This window comes from Muntiacus reevesi, chromosome 3 (assembly GCF_963930625.1).
Source record: "Muntiacus reevesi chromosome 3, mMunRee1.1, whole genome shotgun sequence".
Classification (NCBI taxonomy): domain Eukaryota; kingdom Metazoa; phylum Chordata; class Mammalia; order Artiodactyla; family Cervidae; genus Muntiacus; species Muntiacus reevesi.
Window position 1 is genome coordinate 268589008 of NC_089251.1, and position 22843 is coordinate 268611850.

General features: G+C 42.4%; 1 pseudogene; it reads right to left on the reverse strand.

Annotated features, from left to right (window-relative positions):
* Positions 1-3163: 3163 nt before the first annotated feature.
* On the reverse strand, positions 3164-20525 carry LOC136164257 (serine protease 40-like; annotated as a pseudogene).
* Positions 20526-22843: the final 2318 nt, after the last annotated feature.

Consider the following 22843-nt stretch of genomic DNA (forward strand, 5'->3'; position numbering starts at 1 on the left):
GAGTTCAATGCCAATCAAGCACTTACTTTACAAAAGTTTTTCTGCTAGTCATGAGGAGCTGATGCCACCACGAAGGGATTTAGTGCTTTTCTAGATATGAAGAGATGCAAGGATTAGTGAGAGGGTAACAGGCAGGATGGCCAGGGGTCTCCAAACGGAGGAAAGAGGCTGCAAGTGCCAGACATTTTTCTCTCTCTTAAGCGGCAGGAGGAAACAAACCAGCAATATTTTTTCTTCTCTATACAAATTTAAAAGTAGATTTCTCTTAAAATGCTGTGTTGCCATGACACCTGGTTTCACCTGAAGCTAACTACTCTCAAACCTTGTGCTAACCAATACATTTCTTTTTCTTATGGAAATTTGTCTTAAGCTATGTTAATGTACCCCAGACTCTATCTTCAAGTTGGTTCCACCAAATGGCCCAACCTACTTACTCAGGTATTGTTCCCCTAATCTACGTAAATGAAATTATTTGTTGGTAATCTGCCCTTCTACAAGATTCAAGTCAATCGTTTTATGGCCAGGGATGAATTATCTGGTGCCATTCTAAATTTTATGACATTCCTTTCTTTTCATTAACAGATTGTGAGTGACTATATAACATACAGCTAAAGACTAGGAGGGGGGTACTCTTTCTGCCCCCTTCTGATGCCTATGTCAGAAGCTTTCTCTATCTCCTTTATACTTGAATGACACAAAAGCTCTGAGTGACACAGCCTCGTCTCTGGCGCCGGATTGAATTCATCTCCTCCGTAGGCCAAGAATCCCAGCGTCTTATCGTTCAGCAACAACCTTTCATTAGGATCATGAAATCAGTTCCTGGAAATATCTGTCTGAAGACCTGTTCCACTAGTTTTTCTGAGCACAAAGTGCCTCACTCTCCATCCTGAATCCCCCTCAGAGGGTATTGAAGTTCAGCAGCTGCAGCACAGGGTTCAACCTCCTCAGAGGTAGATGGCAAATGCTGTTGTTGTATTTGTTTAGTTGCTGGCAAAGGCTCTTGGCAAGTGCCAATTTGTAGTTGGCAGTGTTATGTCCGAATCCCCGAGCGGGAAGAGAGAAGGCTTCCAAGACAATGCAACTCGCAAGAAAGGGAAGTTTATTGCTGACTCGAGTCAGGGCTCACTGCCACAACCAACGCAGTGGTGCAGGATCAGAAAGCGCTGAGCCCAAGCTGTTACCCAATTTATAAGGTGTGCATAAGCAGTTGGTAGCTGACTTAAGCGGATTGGTTACATGTTTGCAAAGTAATCTTATTGGCTCAAACCTTCACGGGCTTTTTTCAAACTTGGGCGTTTGTGGGCTTTTCAGCTTTCCCCTGATAGGTTCCCTTTTCCTTACTGGGTGCATATTGATTGGCTGGCTCCAGGTGGCCTGATAATCATGTTACGCTGGAAAACCAGGCCTACTCCTAATCTAGGCTGCCTGACATGGCGCAGCCTCACAGACAGTACTGGGCATTGAACCTGATTCCAGGTAACAAGTAAGTGGGCTGGGGTTGGAGGTATGACTTGTCAGGTCTCTAGAGCATCCAGATAATGTTTTTGTACCCCTAGCATTCAAGACCCAGTAAGCTTCACAGAGAAGCAGTCACACCCCTCCATACTCCAAACAGAAACATACTGTTGGACAGACATTTCCATGTTTGAGAAATCCAGCTCAGCCAGCATTAGGCCTCTGTGGGTTGAAAGAAAGGGATAGTTCCCAAGAATGTAGGTCGGACTGTGGGTGACTGAGACTGCAGATCTGACCTGACCAAGTCCTCGTTTGCACCTCAGGCCCAGGAGTCCTACTCTGCTATCTATAACTGAGCCCACTGTCAAGGGAGGTCTTTCACACTTATAGATACTTCTGAACTGGGAACAAAATCTGTGTGAGTGGCAGCAAAATTCTGGTGACAATATGTGTGTGACTTCACCTGTTCTCACATGCTGGCAAGGTGACAGGGCTATTTGGGTGACAATGGGTTTGGAAAGAATTTTCACAGACCGGCTGATGGCACTTTGGACACAGTGGACTTGCAATGAATAGGGCTCTTCCCTGATCATTAAGGGTCCAGGCCCAGGGGCTGTGATTGTAAGACTCCTCTGAGAGCTCTGCTAACTCATTAAGATTCTGTGACCCAGATGTGCTTGCCAGGCACAGCTCAGGACATGGCTTATGGACTCAGTGCCGGGCCAGGAGGTCCTGGGTTAGTTCAACCTCAGCCACTGAAGGGCATGGCAAGTCCACAGGGGGCTTGTGAGTTGGGCCCCTGGAGACCATCAGAGGACGGGGCTGTGGGTCCAGGGAGAACAGGCTGGAGCTGAGCCATGCATGGACAAGAACTCTGGCTGCTGACGTGAGCGTGGTGGCCAGTGCCCCTTCAATCAGGCCTTTCAAACAGAGCCCCAGAGGCCTATCAGGTTGGTGGAGATCACCCACTTCTAGGGTGACTGGGATGTGGAGATCATCTACCCCTAGGCTGACTGGGATGTGGAGATCATCCACCTCTAGGGTGATTAGGATGTGGAGATCACCCACCTCTAGGGTGACTAGGATGTGGAGTCACCTTCCTCTAGGGTTACTATTTTCAAACAGAACCCCAGTGGACTATCAGCTTGGAAATCACCCACCTCTACAGTGACTATGATGCTGACTCTCAGGGCCCTGCAGACCCTGAGGCACAATGCTTTGTCCCTGAGCCATGCCAGCTCTTCTGGAAGATTCCTCAAGGAAGATCCAGCTCCAGATGGCCTGCCAGCCACTCAGTGTCCCTGTCTTTTCTCACCCAGGCCCAAGGAGGAGCTCAAAGCACAGTTGGGGTGGGGGTATGAGGTGGTTCTCATGACTCAGAAACAAGATCGGAGGTTTCTTCCATTATTTTTATTTTATCCAGGCCTGGAGCAGAGTCAGACTGAGGAAGGGCTCAGAGTTGAACACGTTTAAGTAGAGCCAGTTGGCAAAAATGCAGATAGGCTTCTGGGGAGAAATCCAGGGGAAAAACTAAGATCATGGCAGGAATCCCATCACTTCATGGCACATAGAAGGGGAAATGGTGAAAACAATGGCAGATTTAATATTCTTGGGCTCCAAAAATCACTACCATGTGTGACTGCAGCCATGAAATTAAAAATCACTTGCTCCTTGGAAGAAAAGCTATGATGAACTAGCTTTGTGTCTGTCAGAGCCACATTGTCCAGAGGAAACTCAACAGCAGGAGGAAGGTCTGTGAAAACACAAGGGCTAGGAAGCTCCAGGGATTGTGGACACTGCTTAGAAAATTAAAGTTGATCAGAGCAGGAGGTTTCTCCTCAGAAGGAGCAATAGAAGGATCAGGATTGGGAGAGGTTTTCTGCTTCTCAGTGATCCATTGGTTGTAGTGGGAGACTCTGGTGAAGATGCTGGGGCCTACAGATTTCTGGCAGAGTGTGCTAAAGCTGGACAGCCCAATTAGATACCAGGCTTCATTCACTTCACAGACGAGGGCTCCCCCAGAATCTCCCTGAGGAAACAGAGAGCATGAGTCATGCAGACCAACATGGAGAGGGACAGGCATTGTTCAGAAAGTGTGAGGAAACTAAAGAGGTGTTTAGGAGGCCTCATGGCAAGACAAGGATATAAGTGAGCTGCTCTCATCAGAATTACATGGGCAGTTTGAAAGGTCCAGACACAGGGGTCCCACTGCAGACCTTCTGAATCAAAATCTTAAGGGTGAGGCCCTACAGCCCATTTCACATCTACAAGAATACACAGGGGCACCCCAGACTCAGGATGCAAGTCTTCTTCCCTCCCACCCCACGTGAGAGAAGGTACCCTCTAATGTCCTGAAGGACGGCCATGGCAGGACTAGAAAGTGCCAGCTGTCTCCTTAGCCTAGCACTGTATCCCACCCATCATTTTTGTTGTTCAGTCACTAAGTCATGTCCTAATCTTTGTGAGCCCCACAGATTGCAGTTTGTCAGGATTCCCTGTCCTTCACTATCTCCTGGAGTTTACTCAAACTCATGTCTATTGAGTTGGTAATGCCATCCAACCATCTCATGCTCAGTCATATCCTTTTCTTCCTGCTCTCAATCTTTTCAACCCTCGGGGTCTTTTCCAATGAGTCAGCTCATTGCATCACATGGCCAAAGTATTGGAGTTTCAGCTTTAGAATGAGTCCTTCCAATGAATATTCAAAAGCATTAATTTTCTGGCCCTCAGCCTTCTTTATGGTCTAAATCTCACATCTACACATGACTAATGGAAAAACTGTGGCTTTGACTACATGGACCTTTGTTGGCAAAGTGATATCTCTGTTTTTTAATATGCTGTCTAGGTTCATCATAGTTTTTCTTCCAAGGAGCAAGTATTTTTGAATTTCATGGCTGCCATCACCCACTGCAGTGATTTTGGAGCCCAAGAAAATTAAATCTGCCATTGTTTTCACTGTTTCCTCCTCTATGTGCCATGATGTGATGGGACCGCTGCCATGATCTTAGTTTTTTGAATGTTGAGTTTCAAGCCAGCTTGTTCACTCTCCCCTTTCACCCTCATCAAGAGGCTCTTTAGTTAATCTTCACTTTTTGCCTTTATAGTGGTATCATCTGTTTATCTGAGGTTGTTAATGATAGGGCCAACATGGGGGCTAATTGTTAAGATGGCTCATTATGTTGACCTTGCAAACAAAGAATAAAATCACAGGGATCATTGAAACTGACCAACTTGCCCAAACGACTCTGTTTTCTCACTGGCACCTACCTTCTCAAGGTTGGAGACCACCAGACTCCAGATCTCTGGCTAAGTGACCACAGGACTCAACTACAGGCTAAAAATTAACCATCCCTTCAGATAATTTTTCATCGGTGGGGTATAAGAAAGATCCTGTCAGAAAAGGAGGATGCTGGTTCTCCTTAAGGGCCAGTCACCCTCTCATTTCCTTCTAATAAATTTTCCTTTTCTTACCTGACTTTCTGGTTCACTCTCTTTTTGTCTGCACTCGCCTTACAGTTAATATTTCTCCTGGAAATCTTGATTCCAGCTTGTGATTCATCCATCCTGGCACTTCTCATGATGTATTCTGCATACAAATTAAATAAGCAGGGTGACAATATACAGCCTTGATGTACTCCTTTCACAATTTTGAACCAGTCAGCTGTTCCGTGTCCCATTCTAACATTCTAACTATTGCTTCTTGACCTGCATATAGGTTTCTCAGAGAGGTAAGGTGGTTTGGTAGTCAAATCTTTTCAAGTACTTTCTAGTTTGTTGTGATCCACATGGTCAAAGGCTTTATTGTAGTCAGTAAAGTGTATGCTTTTCTGGAATACCTTTGCTTTTTCTATGATCCAACAGATGTTGGCAATTTGATCTCTGGTTTCTTTGCCTTTTCTAAATCCAGCTTGTATATCTTGAAGTTCTTGGTTCACGTACTGTTGACGCCTAGCTTGAAGAATTTTGAGCATTGCTTGCTAGCATGTGATGAGCACAATTGTATGGTTGTTTGAATGTTGAAAAATTCAAATGGTTGTTTGAACATTCTTTGACATTGCCTTTCTTTGGAACTGGAAGGAAAATTAATCTTTTCCGGTCCTGTGGCCCCTGTTGAGTTTTCTAAATTGCTGGCATATTGAGTGCAGCACTTAAACAGCATCATCTTTTAGAATTTGAAATATCTCAGCTGGAATTCCATCATCTCTACATCTACCTTTGTTGGTAGTAATGCTTCCTAAGGCCCACTTGACTTCACACTCCAGGATTTCTGGCTCTAGGAGAGTGACCACACCATCATGGTTATTCAGGTCATTAAGACCTTTCTTGTATAGTTCTTCTGTGTATTCTTTCACCTCTTCTTAATCTCTTCTTGAGAGGTAACAAGCAGGAAGGCTAGGGGTCTCCAAATGGAGGAACTAGACTGCAAGTGTCAGGCATTTTTTATCTCTCTCTTAAGCAGTAGGAGGAAACAAACTACAAGTGTCAGATTTTTTCCCCTTCTCTATACAAAATTAACAGGAGATTTCTTTTAAAATTCTGTGTTGCCATGATGACACTGGTTCTACCTGAACTTAACTTTTCTCAGACCTTGAGCTAACCAATGTGGTTTTCTTATGGAAATGTTTTTCTTAAGCTATGTTAATGAACTATGTATTTACCTTAGACTGTCTTTCTACAAGTCTTCTGCCTAAGACTCAGAACTGACTTGACAAACAAGCACGCTTTGCTCATGCAAGTGTTCTCTTGAGCCATGTTAGTGAGACTGTGTATTTGTTTGGAAACCTGCTTTTCTTCAAGATTCGTGTCAATTGTTTTATGGCCCAGGATGACTCACCTTGTGCCAATGTTATCTCAAAATGCATGGGTGAAGGGCCTGGTGCCACTCTCTGAGTTTTGAGACATTTCCTTTCTCTAATTGGCAGCCTGCTAATAGCTATATAACTTCCTGCTAAAGGCTAGCAGGGGGGCACTCTTTCTGCTCCCTTCTGATGTCTATGTCAGAAGTTTTCTCTATCTATTTAATACTTTAATAAAACGTTATTACACAAAAGCTCTGAGCAATCAAGCCTCATCACTGGCCCCAGATTGAATCCCTCTCCTCCAGAGGCCAAGAATCCTGGCGCCTTTCATGGTTCAGAAACAACCTTTCATCCTGCTTCTGTTAGGTCCTCACTGCTTCTGTCCTTTATTGTGCACATGTGTAAATAATATAGTCCCCGGGTGGGGAGGGAGGCGGGAGGGGTAATCAGGATGGGGAACACATGTAAATCCATGGCTGATTCATGTCAATGTATGGCAAAAACCACTACAATATTGTAAAGTAATTAGCCTCCAGCTAATAAAAATAAATGAAAAAAAATATATATTCCCTGGTGTCTTCAATTTTCTCGAAGAGATCTCTAGTCTTTCTCATTCTATTGTTTTCCTCTATTTCTTTGCATTTTTCACTTAAGAAGGCTTTCTTTTCTCTCCTTGATATTCTTTGAAAATCTACATTCAACTGGGTATATCTTTCCCATTCTGCTTTCATATCTCTTTCGCAGCTATTTTTAAGGCCTCCTCAGGCAACCACTTTGCCTTCCTGCATTTCTTTTTCACAAGAGATGACTTTATACATGGACATCACCAGATAGTCAATACAGAAATCATATTGATTACATTCTCTGCAGTCAAAATTGGAGAAGCTCTGTGTAGTCAGGAAAAGTAAAACCTGGAGCTGATGGTGGCCCACATCATCAGCTCCTTATTGCAAATTAGGCTTAAATTGAAGAAAGTAAGGAAAACCATTCAAGTATGACTTAAATAAAATACCTTATGGTTATACAATTGAGGTGATGAATAGATTCAAGGGATTGTATCTGGTAGACAGGGTGCCTGAAGAACTATTGACTGAGGTTCATAATATTGTACAGGAGGTGGTAACCAAAGCCATCATACCTGAGCTTTTGCATTTGACTCACTATGGTCTCTAGTTTTCCCTCAGTTTCTTGGTTAAACTTCTTCAGGGAATGCCAAGCCACGAGATGTGCTCAGAGGAAAAGAGCTGAGGCCGATTTTGAGGCTGGCAGGGTGGCTGGAATTGAAGGGAATCCCAAGGGACTTCCAGAAGAATGTGAGAGACTTTGAGTGTGGGATTCCAAGGCAGGAAGTCATCTGCCACTATGGTGCATAATTCTTCCATCCCACAGGGCCAAAAAGTGGAACCAAGGAAACACAGCACCCCTCCACCCTTCTGTATTCAATCTTTATATATTCATTGAGAACATGACTGAGCACATTCTGCATGTGGGAAACAAGGAGATGATGCATAACATAACATAGACAATACATTTTCCACATCTGCAGGCTCTAGAGGTGAAATAGAAGTGTCCAGAGGAGGGTCTTCAGAGAGCGCCTCTAAGCTAAGATGGGAGAGATGAGCAAGGTCTGACTCTTGGAGATGCAGGCAGGGATGGCCTACAGTTACAAGCCCCACCCCCAGTCCGCATCAGCCAGGGGTTGGAGGTGATGGGAGCACTGAAGGACACCCAACAGGGAAGTGATGTGACCTAGACTGGATTCTAAATGAATGGTAGGTTGGTTCTGGGGCTGGGTAGAACTCAGTCAGTGGGAGGTCAAGAAACTGCAGGGACACCAGTCAGGACACGACTGTGGCAGCAAGGGTAACAAAGACAAGGAAGAAATGGTTGAGACACAGAACTTGCCACATAGTAACCCTTCCTTGCCATCTGAGGACAGAATGGAGCAAGGCAAGAAAAACAGGATGAGAATGAACGCTGAGGGATGCGTCCTTGGGAGGCTGGTGTCAGAAGGAGGAGAAAGAGAGTAGGAGACACTGGAGTGGCCACCCTCGGAGCCTGATGAAAAATGCTGCAGGCTGCACTGCTGAGTGGGGGTGGGAGGAAGTCTGATGCCCACGAGCAGCCCCAAGGAAGCTGAGGCCTTTGGTTATCTTGATAAGAGCAGTGAGCTTTGCATATAGGGTTATCGTTACCATCTTTCTAAATTCCATATATATGCATTAGTATACTGTATTGGCTTTATCTTTGAATGCATGAGACAAGTGCTCAGGGCTGGTGCACTGGGAAGACCCAGAGGGATCAGGTGGAGAGGGAGTGGGAAGGGGGATCGGGATGAGGAATACATGTAAATCCATGGCTGATTTATGTCAATATATGACAAAAACCACTACAATATTGTAAAGTAATTAGCCTCCAACTAATAAAAATAAGTGGAAAAAAAAAGCAGTGTGGAGGAGTGGTAGGTGCTGATGTCTGATGAAATGAGACGAGATGAGAAGGAGAAGTGAGCGAGCAAGAGGGAGCAAGTGCAGACACCCCGGATGAGTCCTGTTGGGACAGCTGGCAGAGAATTAGGGCGGTGGGCAGAGCAGAGAAGCGTCATGTGGTCTGTTTGAAGATGGCAGTTTGTTTCTGAGACAGCGAAAGTGCTAGAAAGAAGGTGCAGGAAGAGAGGAAAACGTGTGAAGAAACTTGTGGGACACAGTCTCAGAGAAGGACACGGCTCTTCCAAGCTGCCTTTGATAGTGCGCTGTCCTCTTCCCTTCCTGAGCCTCAGCTTCCCAGTAAGACAGAAGCACCGCGCAGAACGGGAGAAGACACAGACAGGACACACAGGCCCCACTGGACTCACGGCCCACAGTTCAGTTTGAATAAGGGCAAACAACTTGGATAGATACTACAAAAAAGGCAATACACATAGGAAAAAGTGCTTGCCTTCATCATTTATCAGAGAAACACAAACTAAAAACACATGTAATGGTTAAGCCCCAATGTGGACAATGTGAAGTCCTGGTGGCCAAGTGGAGTGGTCATTGCCAGAGGGAGTGCAAATGTGTCCAAGCAGGGTGGAAGGCTGGTCTCCAGTATCCAGAAGAGATGAACATGTGCACATTTTATGGTACAGTAATTCTACTCCAAGCATTATACCCAACCAAAAAGTGAATCCATGAACACTAAAAACTGAAACATGTGCACAAGGATGTTCGCCACAGTGCTATTTGCAAGGGTCTCAAGCAGAAACTACCCAAATGCCACCAGCACGAGAATGGAAAAAGGAAATGATGGTATGTTCACACAGCAATAAGCAGGTATGCTGTGCAGCAATAGGACACACAACAGGAACTCCACACGAGACAGGCAGAACTCACACATAAAACAGTGACTGAAGGGAACTGAAAGTGTGTCCTGTGAAGTTCCATTCATGTAAGTCCTGACATAAACATACAGGGCATTAGCAGCAGGTCAAGGCTACTCTGGGGTTAAAGAAAGGGGTATGAGGAAGATCATTTGGATGCTGGTTACATGAATGTGTCAATTTCTAAAAGATGCATCCAATAATACACTTGCAAAATGTGCCCTTTTCTATATGTGCTATCCTTCAACAAACCTTCTAAAAGTTATAAAGAAAATAGAAGGAATGGACCAGCACCCTTTGAGGGCTTCTGTGCTTCAGCTCTGATACATCATGCTGGGTTGGGCCAGGAAGAGGAAGTCAGGGACTGGGGAAGGGCTCACAGAAGACAGAGAAGAGGGGACAGATGCTGCAGGAGAGGAGAGGCAACTCATGTCACTTACTCCACAGACAGACTTTCCTGTCAGGAAGTCTGCAGCACACACCATGCCATCCTTTTTTAAGAATTCTTTGGACGTTCGGCCCTGGCTGCTGCAAAAGCTATTCATGAACCTGACTGTCCTAAAAGCTGACCTCTGCTTCCTGCAGCGTTTTGGGAGAAAGCAGGAACTCTGCAAGTGAAGGGAGAGGGGTTCAGAGGTGGGATGGACCTGAGAGAGAAACCAGCTCGCTCTCTAACCTTCCTGCTAAAAGAGATGCTGCCAGTTCTAGTTGCCAGGATTGGGAAAGCCTTCAGTGGATGTGCAAAGGTGAGGGGGAAAGAAATCTTGCAGATGAAAGAGCAAACATCAGGGACCCATGATGGGGAGAATGAGGAGGGAAGTCATTGTGGCTGCACTGGGCAGAGAAGTGGGTGAAAAAGATGAGGCAATATCATAGCCAAGTCTAGAGCAAACAAGCCTTCCTCACTAGGATGTGGAGCTTGGATTTCATTCTAAGCACACTAGGAAACCACTGAAAGGTCTGCGTATGTTTAAAAAATAACTAATCTGGCTGCCATGTAGAAACAGAAGCAGAGGCATAAAGGGTGGAAACCTGGGTCCTGGTTTGTCCAAGGTGTAGCAGTGATACACCCAATGATGCCTCGTGGTGGTTAGGTGGCTTGACAAATGAGGCATGGTCTTGCTTTCTAGGGGAGCACCCACCAGGGGACACTGTCCATGTGAGTGCTACTTCCAGATCTTGTTCACAGATGGGAGACATTCCATCCTCCTGACCAGCACAGTGTGCTGGTGATGGCTTGCTCCCATGTGGTGCTTGCCCCATGTGCCTCACATGTCATGGGACCGGCACAGGCCCAGCAGCTGTGGACACTGGAGGTTGCAGAGAGGGAAGGACAGGTGCCAGCTGGGAACCTCTTTAGTGTCAGTTGCTCCCTGTCCTAGAGGCTACTCCAGCCTGTGACTTCCCTTCATGTCCCAACACCTGTCCTGTCACCTGTCTTGCAGAATCTTTCTTGTTTTGCCAGTGGTTCTTAAGAAGTGACGGTCCATCCCAGGAGATGTCTTTGGAAATGTTGGAGAGTTGGCTGTTCTCATGATGAGGCACTGTGACATTTGTGGCCAGGAGCAGGAACACTGGCACTGGCCTGCACAGCAAAGAAAGTCCCGCCCCAAATGCCTCCACTGAAATACTCTGCAAAATCATGACCCTACAAATCATGTCAAATTTACTCTATATTTTTTCACTCAATGTTATTACTTTTCTAAGTCAAAGATATTCACCTTAGTGCAAAATTATTTGCTCAAGATTTCTCTCTCAGTCTAAAAATACGCATGCCCAGCAAGCTGGCAGAGTGGCTAAGTTTCACTTGAGTTAAGGTATGAGGGACTTGTAAATATGCTTAATCCTTAGATGCCCAACTTAACCTCTCTGGCCAGAAAGCAGGCCTACCTTCATTTCCTTATTGCTGCACCAAGTACTTCTACCTGCAGTGGAAGCTCAAAAGGGGTCCTAAAGGGGCTTGTCCAAACAGGACCAGGGAGTCAGGTTGGAATCCTGAATGGCTCAGTCAAAGAGCTCAAGATCCTGATTTCAAAAGTTAGAGATGAGTCATGGTCTGAAGGAAACTTGAAGCATTAGAAGGACATGCTAACAGGGCTGGAAGGGCCCTGCAATGGTTACTGCAGTCCCATCTCCTCCTCCTCAGCCCGTGCTCTTCTTGTCTGCTCTGCCCCCACTCACCTTGCTCAGTGATAATCCCCACACCGGTTATCCAGCAGAAGATAAAAGTGGGCAACTGTATATTAGCTTCTGGGAGGCAGATGGTATGGATGGAGTAAGAAAATTTTGCAGACCGATGCAGCTGCAAGAGGATGTTGTCACTTTCCTGGTAGTAGCATCCGTTATACTCAATGTGGACAAAGAGTCAGTACACTGCTCCATCTGACTGTATGAAGTAGGTTTTTCTAGTTGATAGTACCCCAGCAAGATTTTGTAGTCAGTTGGATTATGGGACCTGTTGTAGGAGGCTTAGTTATTATCCATATCCTCTGAGTGCTGGACCATCATCCTTACCCTGACTGCCTACCTCCCACCCCTCCTCCCAGTGAAACACCACCATTATTCCAAAGGCTTCTCTTTCCTTCTTTCCTAATATGGAGGTAGGTTTCATTGTTGGCCGTAGCCTTAGGACATTTGTCTTTTGAAAGTTTCTGATGGCTTTTCCAGCATGTAACAGAATCAAGCGAGCAGAGAATCTTTGTGCTGGAAAGAAACTTTGGGTACATATCAAACTCTAACCCTTCAGTTTAGATGAGCAGTACCTTGGACAGCAAGGAGATCAAATCAGTCAACCCAAAAGGAAGTCAACCCTGAATATTCACTGGGAGGACTGATGCTAAAGCTGAAGTATTTTGGCCACCGGATGCAAAGAGCTGACTCATTGGAAAAGACACTGATGATTGGAAAGATTGAGAGAAGAAGGAGAAGGTGATGACAGAGGATGAGATGTTTGGATGGCATCACCATCTCAATGAACATGAGATTGAGCAAATTCTGGGAGATAGTGAAGGAAGGGAAGATTGGCATGTCCCAAAGAGTTGGACACAACTTAGCAAATGAGCAACAACAACAAACTGTACCCCTTCAGTTTAGATCATAGATACTTGGCTCATCCCCAACTCTGACCAGAACCCCTGAAAAATATATCTTTTCTCCATTGTATATTCTTGACTCCTTTGTTGTAAATTAATTGATCATAGATGAGTGGGTTTATATTTGGGCTGTTTATTCTCTTCCATTGATCTATGTGTCTGTTTACATGACAGTACCATACTGTTTTTATTGCTGTAGCTTTGAATTATACTCTGAAGTCAAGAAGAATTGTACCTCCAGCTTTGTTTGTTTGCTTTTTCTCCAGATTGTTTTGACTATTCAGAGTACAATTCATCCATAAATTAGGATTATTTGTTATAGTTCTGTGAAAAATGCTTTGGGTAATTGGATAAGTAGTGTGCTAAATCTGTAGGTTGTTTTGGGTAGTACACACATTTTAGCAATATTAATTCTTTCAATCATGAACACAAGATATCTACTATTTATCTGTATCACCTTCAATTTTCTTTATCAGTGTTTTATACTTTTTAAATTATAAGTCTCTATCGCCTTGGTTAAGTTTATTCCTAGGTGTTTTATTCTTTTTTATGTAAGTGTAAATGGGTTTTTCCTTGCTTTCTCTTTCTGATAGTTAATTAGTACATATACAAAACAACCAATTTCTGTATATTTATCTAATACCCTGTAGCTTTATTGAATTCATTCATTAGTTCTAATAGGTTTTTAGTAGACACTTTATGGTTTTCTATACATAGTATCATACATAGTATCTGCAAATAGTGACAGTTTTATTTCTTTCCTTCCAATTTGAATACCTTTAAAATTTCTTTTTCTTGTCTGAGTCCTTGGTTAGGACTTCCAATACTAGGTAAAATAGAAATGGTGACAGTAGCATTCTTTACCTCTTCCTAATTTTAGAAGGAAAGCTTTCAGATTTTAACTTTTGAGTATGACATTAGCTCTGGGTTTGTCATAAATGGCGTTGATTATGTTCCATCTATATCATGTGACTTTTTGTAATTCCTTTTGCTAATGTGCTGTATCACATTGATCAATGTGGGTATTGAACTACCCTTTTATAGCATTGAATAAATCTTACTGGATCAGATGTATGATTCTTTTAAATATGACTTGATTTTTTTGGCTAACATTTTGTTGAGAATTTTTACATCTATATTCATCAGGAATATGGGACTTTAACTTCCTTTCTTCTAGTGTTTTGTATGTTTTGGGTACCAGGGTAATGGTAGCCTTGTAGGATGAACTTGGGAGTATTTTCTCCTCTCCACTTTATAAAATAGTTTGGGAAGGATAAGTGTTACCTCTTCTGTATATGTTTGGTCGAATTCCCCTGTGAAGCCATGCAGTCTTGGACTTTGGTTTGTTAGAAAATTTTTTATTCCTGATTCAGTTTCACTACTCATCCCTGGAGAAGGAAATGGCAACCCACTCCAGTATTCTTGCTTGGAGAATCCCATGGACAGAGGAGCCTGGTAGGCTACCGTCCACGGGGTTGCAAAGAGTCGGACACGACCGAGCAATTTACTTACTTATTACTCATCCATTCAGATTACCTATTCTTTCTGATTCAGTCTTGGAAGATTGCTTCTGGGAATTTATTCATTCTTTCTACGTTGTCCAATTTGTTGACAGTTTGCTGTTCTAGTATTCTCTTATGATTTTTTTTTTTGTATTTCTGTGATATTGGTTGTAATTTCTCCTCTTTTATTTCTCATTTTGAGTATTTATATATCTCTTTTATCTTAATGAGCCTGCTAAAGATTTATCAGTTTTGTCTATCTTTTCAAAAAAATTTTTTTTCGTTAATTTTTGGATCTTTTTTATTTCCTTCCTCTCTGATCATTGTTATTTCCTTCTTTCTGCTGACTTTGGGCTTTGTTCTTCTTTTTCTAATTGCTTTAGATGACAGATTAAATTGTTTACTTGATATTTTTCTTATTTCTTAAAGTATGCCTGTGTCGCTATAAACTTCCTTCTTAGAACTGCTTTTTCTGGGTCCCATAGATTTTGGAAAACAGTGTTTTCATTTGGTTCAAGATATTTTTTTTTTTCTCTTTTATCTCTTTGCTAATTCATTGAGATTTTAGTAGTATATTTTTTATTCTCCATGTATTTGGTTATTTTCCCATTTTTCTTCCTGTAGTTGATTCCCAGTTTCATATTGTTGTGGTTGGAAATGATACCTAAAATAATTTTTATTCTTTTATATTTGTTGAAGCTTGTTGTGGTCTAGCATTTATAATTTCTAGTCTCTTATATTTATTGAGACTTACTGTGGTCTGTGATTTATCTTGGGGAACATTCCATGTGCAGGTGAAAAGAATGTTCATTCTGCTATTTTTTTATGGAATGTCCAGGAGATGGCCTTTAAGTCCAACTCATTGACTGTGTCATTTATGGCAAATGTTTCCTTATTGATTTTTTATCTGGATATCTGTCCATTGATGTAAAAAGGGTGTTAAAGTATTCTATTGTTATTTTATAATTGTCAGTTTCTCCCTTTGTGTCTGTTTAATGTATATGTTTTGGTACTTCTGTATTGAGTGAATATGTTTAGAAATATTATATCCTCTTCTTATATTGATTTCTCTACCGTTATACAATGCCTTTCTTTGTATTTTATTATAAACTTGCTTTAGACGCTTCTTTGTATGTTATGATGTTACTGTCCCAGCGTCTCTTTTGTTTGCATTTGCTTTTCCTTCTCCTCAGTCTCAGCCCATGTATTTTACCTCTGAAGTAAGTTTCTTGTAGGCAGCATATAGATGAATCTTGTTTTTTCTATTTTTTCAATTCCAATCACCCTCCCTATGTCTTTTGCTTGGAGCATTTAATTCATTGACATTTAAAAATGATTACTGATAAGTGTATTTAATGCCACTTTCTTAATTGTTTTCTGGTTGTTTTTTGTAGTTATCCTTTTGGAGAAGGAAATGGCAACCCACTCCACTACTCCTGCCTGGAAAATCCCATGGACGGAGGAGTCTGGCAGACGACAGTCCATGAGATCACAAAGAGTCGGGCACAACTGAGTGACTTCACTTCACTTCTGTTCTTTTTCTCTTTTAGTTTCTTCACTTGCAGTTTGATGATTTTCTTTAGTGTTACATTTGTGGTCTTTTCTTTCCAATTTTTGTATACATACTGAAGTTTTTTGATTTGTGGTTACCATGTAGTTCTTCTTCTTTTTTTTTTTTTAGTTTTTTTTTTTTTTCATTTATTTTTATTAGTTGGAGGCTAATTACTTTACAATATTGTAGTGGCTTTTGCCATACATTGACATGAATCAGCCATGGATTTACATGTGTTCCCCATCCCGATCCCCCCCTCTCGCCTCCCTCCCTATCCCATCCCTCTGGGTCTTCCCAGTGCACCAGCCCTGAGCACTTGTCTCATGCATCCAACCTGGGCTGGTGATCTGTTTCACCCTTGATAGTATACTTGTTTCAATGCTGTTCTCTCAGAACATCCCACCCTCGCCTTCTCCCACAGAGTCCCAAAGTCTGTTCTGTACATCTGTGTCTCTTTTTCTGTTTTGCATATTGGGTTATTGTTACCATCTTTTAAAATTCCATATATATGCGTCAGTATACTGTATTGGTCTTTATCTTTCCAGCTTACTTCACTCTGTATAATGGGCTCCAGTTTCACCCATCTCATTAGAACTGATTCAAATGAATTCTTTTTAATGGCTGAGTAATATTCCATTGTATATATGTGCCATGGCTTCCTTATCCATTTGTCTGCTGATGGGCATCTAGGTTGCTTCCATGTCCTGGCAATTATAAACAGTGCTGCAATGAACATTGGGGTGCATGTGTCTCTTTTAGATCTAGTTTCCTCTGTGTGTATGCCCAGGAGTGGTATTGCTGGGTTATATGGCCATAGCAAAAATCAACAAAGCTAAAAGTTGGTTTTTTAAAAAGGTAAATAAAATTGACAAGCCATTAGCCAGACTCATCAAGAAACAAAGGGAGAAGAACCAAATCAACAAAATTAGAAATGAAAATGGAGAGATCACAACAGACAACTCTGAAATACAAAGGATCATAAGACACTACTATCAGCAGGTCTATGCCAATAAAATGGACAGCTTGGAAGAAATGGACAAATTCTTAGAAAAGTATAACTTTCCAAAACTGAACCAGGAAGAAATAGAAGATCTTAACAGAGCCATCACAAGCACGGAAATCGAAACTGTAATCAGATATCTTCCAGAAAACAAAAGCCCAGGACCAGATGGCTTCACAGCTGAATTCTACCAAAAATTTAGAGAAGAGCTAACACCTATCTTACTCAAACTCTTCCAGAAAATTGCAGAAGAAAGCAAACTTCCAAACTCATTCTATGAGGCCACCATCACCCTAATACCAAAATCAGACAAGGATGCCACAAAGAAAGGAAACTACAGGCCAATATCACTGATGAACATAGATGCAAAAATCCTTAACAAAATTCTAGCAAACAGAATCCAACAACATATTAAAAAGATCATACATCATGACCAAGTGGGCTTTATCCCAGGAATGCAAGGATTCTTTAATATCCACAAATCAATTAATGTAATACACCACATTAACAAATTGAAAGATAAAAACCATATGATTATCTCAATAGATGCAGAAAAAGCCTTTGACAAAATTCAATATCCATTTATGATAAAAGCTCTCCAGAAAGCAGGCATAGAAGGAACTACCTCAACACAATAAAAGCTGTATATGACAAACCCACAGCAAACATTATCCTCAATGGTTAAAAATTGAAAGCATTTCCCTTAAAGTCAGGAACAAGACAAGGGTGTCCACTCTCACCACTACTATTTAACATAGTTTTGGAAGTGTTGGCCAAAGCAGTCAGAGCAGAAAAAGAAATAACAGGAATCCAGATAGGAAAAGAAGTAAAACTCTCACTGTTTGCAGATGACATGATCCTCTACATAGAAAACCCTAAAGACTCTACCAGAAAATTACTACAGCTAATCAATGAATACAGTAATGTTTCAGGATATAAAATTAACACACAAAAATCCCTTGCATTCCTATATGCTAACAATGAGAAAACAGAAAGAAAAATTAAGGAAACAATGCCATTCACCATTGCAACAAAAAGAATAAAATACTTAAAGTATATCTACCTAAAGAAACAAAAGACCTATATATAGAAAACCATGTAGTTCTTATATAGTGACTATAAGTAATTCTACTTGTTTTAAACTGATAGTCATTCAAGTCATTCTAAAAGCTCTACATTTTCTACTCCCTTCTCCATGTTTTGTGTTTCCAATGTCATATTTTACACTATCATTCTATCCTATAATTGTTTATTGCACTTATAATTGGTTTTTACAATTTGTATCTTTTAAACTTTGTTAAGCTAATTTAAGTGTTAATCCACAGCCTTTCCTATAAATTTGCCTTTACCAGTGGGAAGTTCCTCCACCTATATTTTCTTTCTTGTTGTAGTCTTTTTTTTCCCACATAAAGAAGACTTTTTAACACTTACTATATGGTTGATTTAATATTGATGAACTCTTAGATTTTGCTTGTCTGAGAAGCTATTTATAACTCATTCAAATCTGAGAGATAATCTTGCTGGGTAGAAGTATCCTAGGTTGCATTTTCTTTCCTTTCAGCACTCTAAATACATCACTAAACTCCTGCCCATTCTGCACACTTTCTGCAGAAAATCAGCCAATAACTTTATTGGGTTATTTAATTTGTGGCTTTTTATTGTTGCCTTTAAAATGACCTTTTTAATTTTAACTTTTGCCATTCTAATCATGATATGTCCTCACGTGGGTCTCTTTGAGTTAATCTTGTTTGGGATCCTCTCTGCTTTCTGTACCTATCTGTCTGTTTCCGTATTCAGGGTCAGCAAGTTTTGAGCCATAGCATCATCAAGTACAGTTTCTATTTATTTTTCTCTTCTCCTTCTGACGCCCCTATAATGTAAATATCAGTACACTTGATGTTGTGCCAGAGGTCCCTTAAACTAGCCTCATTTTTCCAAGTTTGTTTTCTTTTTCCTGTTTCAAATGGGTGATTTCCAATATTGTATCTTCCAGTTTGTTTATGGGTTCTTCTGTATCACCTAACTGGCTTTTGATTCCCTCTAGTGTAATTTTCACTTCAGTTTTTTAAAATTTTTTTATTTTAATTTTTAAAAAGTTTTTAATTAAAGGGTAATTGCTTTACATAATTTTGTGGTTTTCTATCATACAGCAGTAAGAATCAGCCATAGGGACACCCATATTCCCTCCCTCCCAGACTACACTCCCATCTCTGTCCCCATCCCACCCTTCAGCCTGTCACAGAGCCCCTGTTTGAGTTCCCTGAGTCATAAAGCAAATTCCCATGGGTTGTCTATTTTACATTTGGGATTGTAAGTTTCCATGTTACTCACTCCAAACGTCTCACCTTCCCTCTCCTCTCCTCCACCCGCGTCCACAGGTCTGTTCTCTATGTCTGTTTCTCCATTGCTGCCCTGAAAATAAATTCATCAGTGCCATCTTTTTAGATTCTATATATATTTGTCAGTATATGATATTTATATTTCTCTTTCCGACTCACTTCACTCTGTATACTCTGAGCCAGCCTGCACAGTTTCCACAGAAAATCAACCAATAACTTTATTGGAGGGAGATCAAACAGGTAATTACAGAAATAATGAGATATATACACACACTACCACACATAGAGTTGTAACCAAAGTGTTCTAAAGAAAAGAATGCAGGAGATTGGCTTGGTGAAGAAGGGAAACCAGAAGTGATATCAATCAATTAAAAGCAGAGCTAGCTAATGCTGAATCTGGAAATATGAGCAGGAGCAGAGGGTCAGCTGGGGCAAAAAGAGCTCAACAATTTAACTTATTTGGTGAAAAATGAAAGAGTGAAGGGAAAAAGGGAGAAGAAAAAGAAAGGAAAAAAGAGAAGAGAGGGAAAAGACAAAAGGAAGGGGTGGAAAAGAGGATTAAAAAAGGGAGAGAGAAAAGAGAAAAAAGAAAAGTAAAGATGAATAGACATATGTGGAAAAGATTAATATATATTCAGAAATAGCTACCGCCAGTAAAGAACTATAGGAAAAGCAGTTGAATATATCAAAAACAAAATTAAAAAGCTCATCAAGAAAAAAAAAGGTGAAAAAGAGAAGAAAAATCTTAAAATGATTTTTTTTTTCTTTTTGGACAAGAAATCCAAAGAGGAAAACTCCACAGCACAGCAAAAGGCTAATGTGCTGGTGGAGATATGTAGGGGAATAACCAGTGTGATTTATAAGGAAAATAAAAGGTAAACGAGAAAAGGCTCTCAAGGTCGTAGTTGTTAGCTGTGGAGTCTACCCCTGTGGACGGGGTTGGATCAGTGTCCTCTGATGTTTTCCTTGTTGCGCGAGCTTGTGTCTGTGTTCTGGTTGATGGAGCTGGATCTCGTCTCTCCGAAGGGCAGTGCAAGGCCTGGTAGTTTTGGAGTGTCTATGGCTTCACTATGCCTTTGGGCAGTCTTTCTGGCTTTGGCAGTGTTCCATGCGTCTATTTCCACAGCCACTTCAAAGTGGCGCTCTCAGCATATCTGCTCTGCTGCCAGTCCCCTTCTTGTCCCTGGGATCATCGCCGGTTCCCCTGTCCTGCCCTGTGCTGCTGGCTGAAGCTTGCTAGGCAGGGGCTTATGTGCATCTTTTCTTGTGTCCTCTGTGTCGTGGAGACTTGTGTGGGCCTCCCTCAGCCCCCTGGGCTCACCTCTGTGTCACGGGGCTTGTGTGAGCTTGGTTTGGCTTCCCGGGCACGCCCTCTGCGTTGTGGGGTTGTGTGCACTTGTCTCGGCTTCCAGGGCCCTTCCCCTGCATCGCAGGACTCCTGTGGATTTGTTTTGACTCCCGTTGCCAGCCTTGTGCATCGTGGGGTTTGTGAGCACCTGCTTTATCTCACTGCCTGCCCTCTTTGTCGAGGGGCTCACGTGCTATTCTTTCAGCTGTGCCGCGAGGATGATATGCGCTGCCCAAATTTGTATGGCTCCCCTCTGTCGGCACCCCAGTCCCTCCCTTTGTGCTGCGAGGGTTGTGTGCACTTCCCGGGCCTTTGTACGTTGTGTCACACTAGGCTACCTGGGCCCACCCTCTGAGCTGCAAGGGTTGTGTGTGCTGGCTAGGTTTGTATCCCTCCCCACTCTCGGTCCCCCAAGCCCACCAGCTGGCTGGGGCCACAGGCTGACAAGGGCAGCTGTCTCTGTTTTCTGCCCTCTAAGTCCCTGCTTTGCCTGGTTTTCCGAAACTCCGCAGCTCCCGTTTGGGCCCACCTGCGAGGGAGTTCCCCTGTGCATAGGAACTCCTTCTGTTTCAGGACTCCCTCCCTCCTTTGGGACACAAGCTCCTGCCCAGAAGTTCTCCACCTGCTTCCTTTTTATGTTTCCTGTCCTCTCTCTTACCTCATTTCTGGGAGCTTAGCGTGTTCCCCTGGAGGCCTGGGGTCTTCTGCTGTCGTCTAAAGGTTGCTTTGTAGGAGTTGTTCCATATCTTGATGAGTTCTTGATGTATTTGTGGAGAGGCTGGCGATCTCCCTGTCTTACTCCTCTGCCCCTAGATGTTTTCTCATTTCAGTTACTATGTTCTTCATATCTGTATTATTTTCCTTTATACTTTCTAGTTCTCTGTTAAAATTCTTACTGTGTTCATCTAATCTTTTACCTAATTTAGTCGGCATTGTTATTACTGTTTTTTTGAACTCTTACTCAGGTAAATTATTAATATTTATATCTTTTTCATTTGCACGTTTTTCAGGTTTTCTTTCTTTCTTTAATATTCCTCTGCTCATTTTGTTTAACTTTCTATGTCTGTATGAAACTAGCTGAAACAGTCACTTTGCTGGTCTTGAAGGTAAGAAGGTGTGTATTTATGTGGGAGTGTCCCTGTGCAGTCAGTGTGTACCCAGTGGCTTTGGTGGGACAGCTAGATCTGAAGATGAGCTGCATCTTCCCCTGCTCTATGCTGGCAGATATCACCTTGGTGGGAGGTAGGGCTGGAATACAAGAGGCAAACCAGAGCCAGGTATGAACAGGAGCTGTCACTGCCCTCTTGGGGAGTACAGTCAATGGTTGAGGAGCTGGAGCAGAAGCCCTGGGGGATTCTTTATTTCTCCCAGTTACGTCTTGTTTACGTCTAGTTTACATCTTGGTTTGGGACAGAGAGCTTGGGCCCACACTTATGGACTGATTTTACCTTATCCCCCAGTGTTTGTGTCTTGCTTAGAGACTTGCTCAGGGCCAGAGGGCCACAGCACTGAGCTGGCCTTGCTCCCTATCAAATTTGTACAGGGCTGGGAGCTCAGGTGTTGGTGTTCTCTGCCCTGGAGCTAGCTTCACCACCTCTGGAGTGTATGCAGGGATCCCCCATTCCCACTTCACAGATCCCAAGATGTCACTGGCTGCCTCTGCCCTGTTGAGAGGCAGGGCAAGGGTTAGAACCAGATACACTCCTTACGTGTATATGGATCCTCATTGGCAGCAGTAGCCTCTGCTTTAGTGGAGAACAGTGCCAGAACAAGAGGAGATGGAAGAGAACGCTGGCAGTAGCTAGGAGCATCACTGGGGTGGCCCTGGCAGGCCACCAGGCAATTTTCTGAGAGGTTGTTGTTGAACCACACAAAGACACTGGGATTCTTGTCCTCTGGAGGAGAAGAATTCAATCTGGGGCCAGAGACGAGGCTTGATCACTCAGAGCTTTGTGTAATAAAGTTTTATTAAAGTAGAAAGGAGATAGAGAAAGTTTCTGACATAGGCATCAGAAGGGGGCAGAAAGAGTACCCCCTTGCTAGTGTTAGCAATGAAATTATATACTCTCTAGTTAGTTATTACAGTGAATCAAAAGAATGTCTGGAGGTTGTAAAGACCTCACTAGACCTACTCCCATAATTCACACCTTAAGATAACAGGATTAGCCATAACAGTTTTTTCCAGAGACTGTCTTCAAGCAGGATACATTATTGTTATATAATCCTAAGGAATGTAGAGGGACAAAAAAGTTTGCCCGTTCTTCCTCCTCGAGAATTCCAGACCCTCTCTCCTTGGGGACCCCTAGACCTCTTATCAACCTGCCTAGGAATTGACTCTCTCATTTTCAATATATTGCCTTAAAACTGCGATGGGGAAAAAGCAACTCTGTGTGTGCAC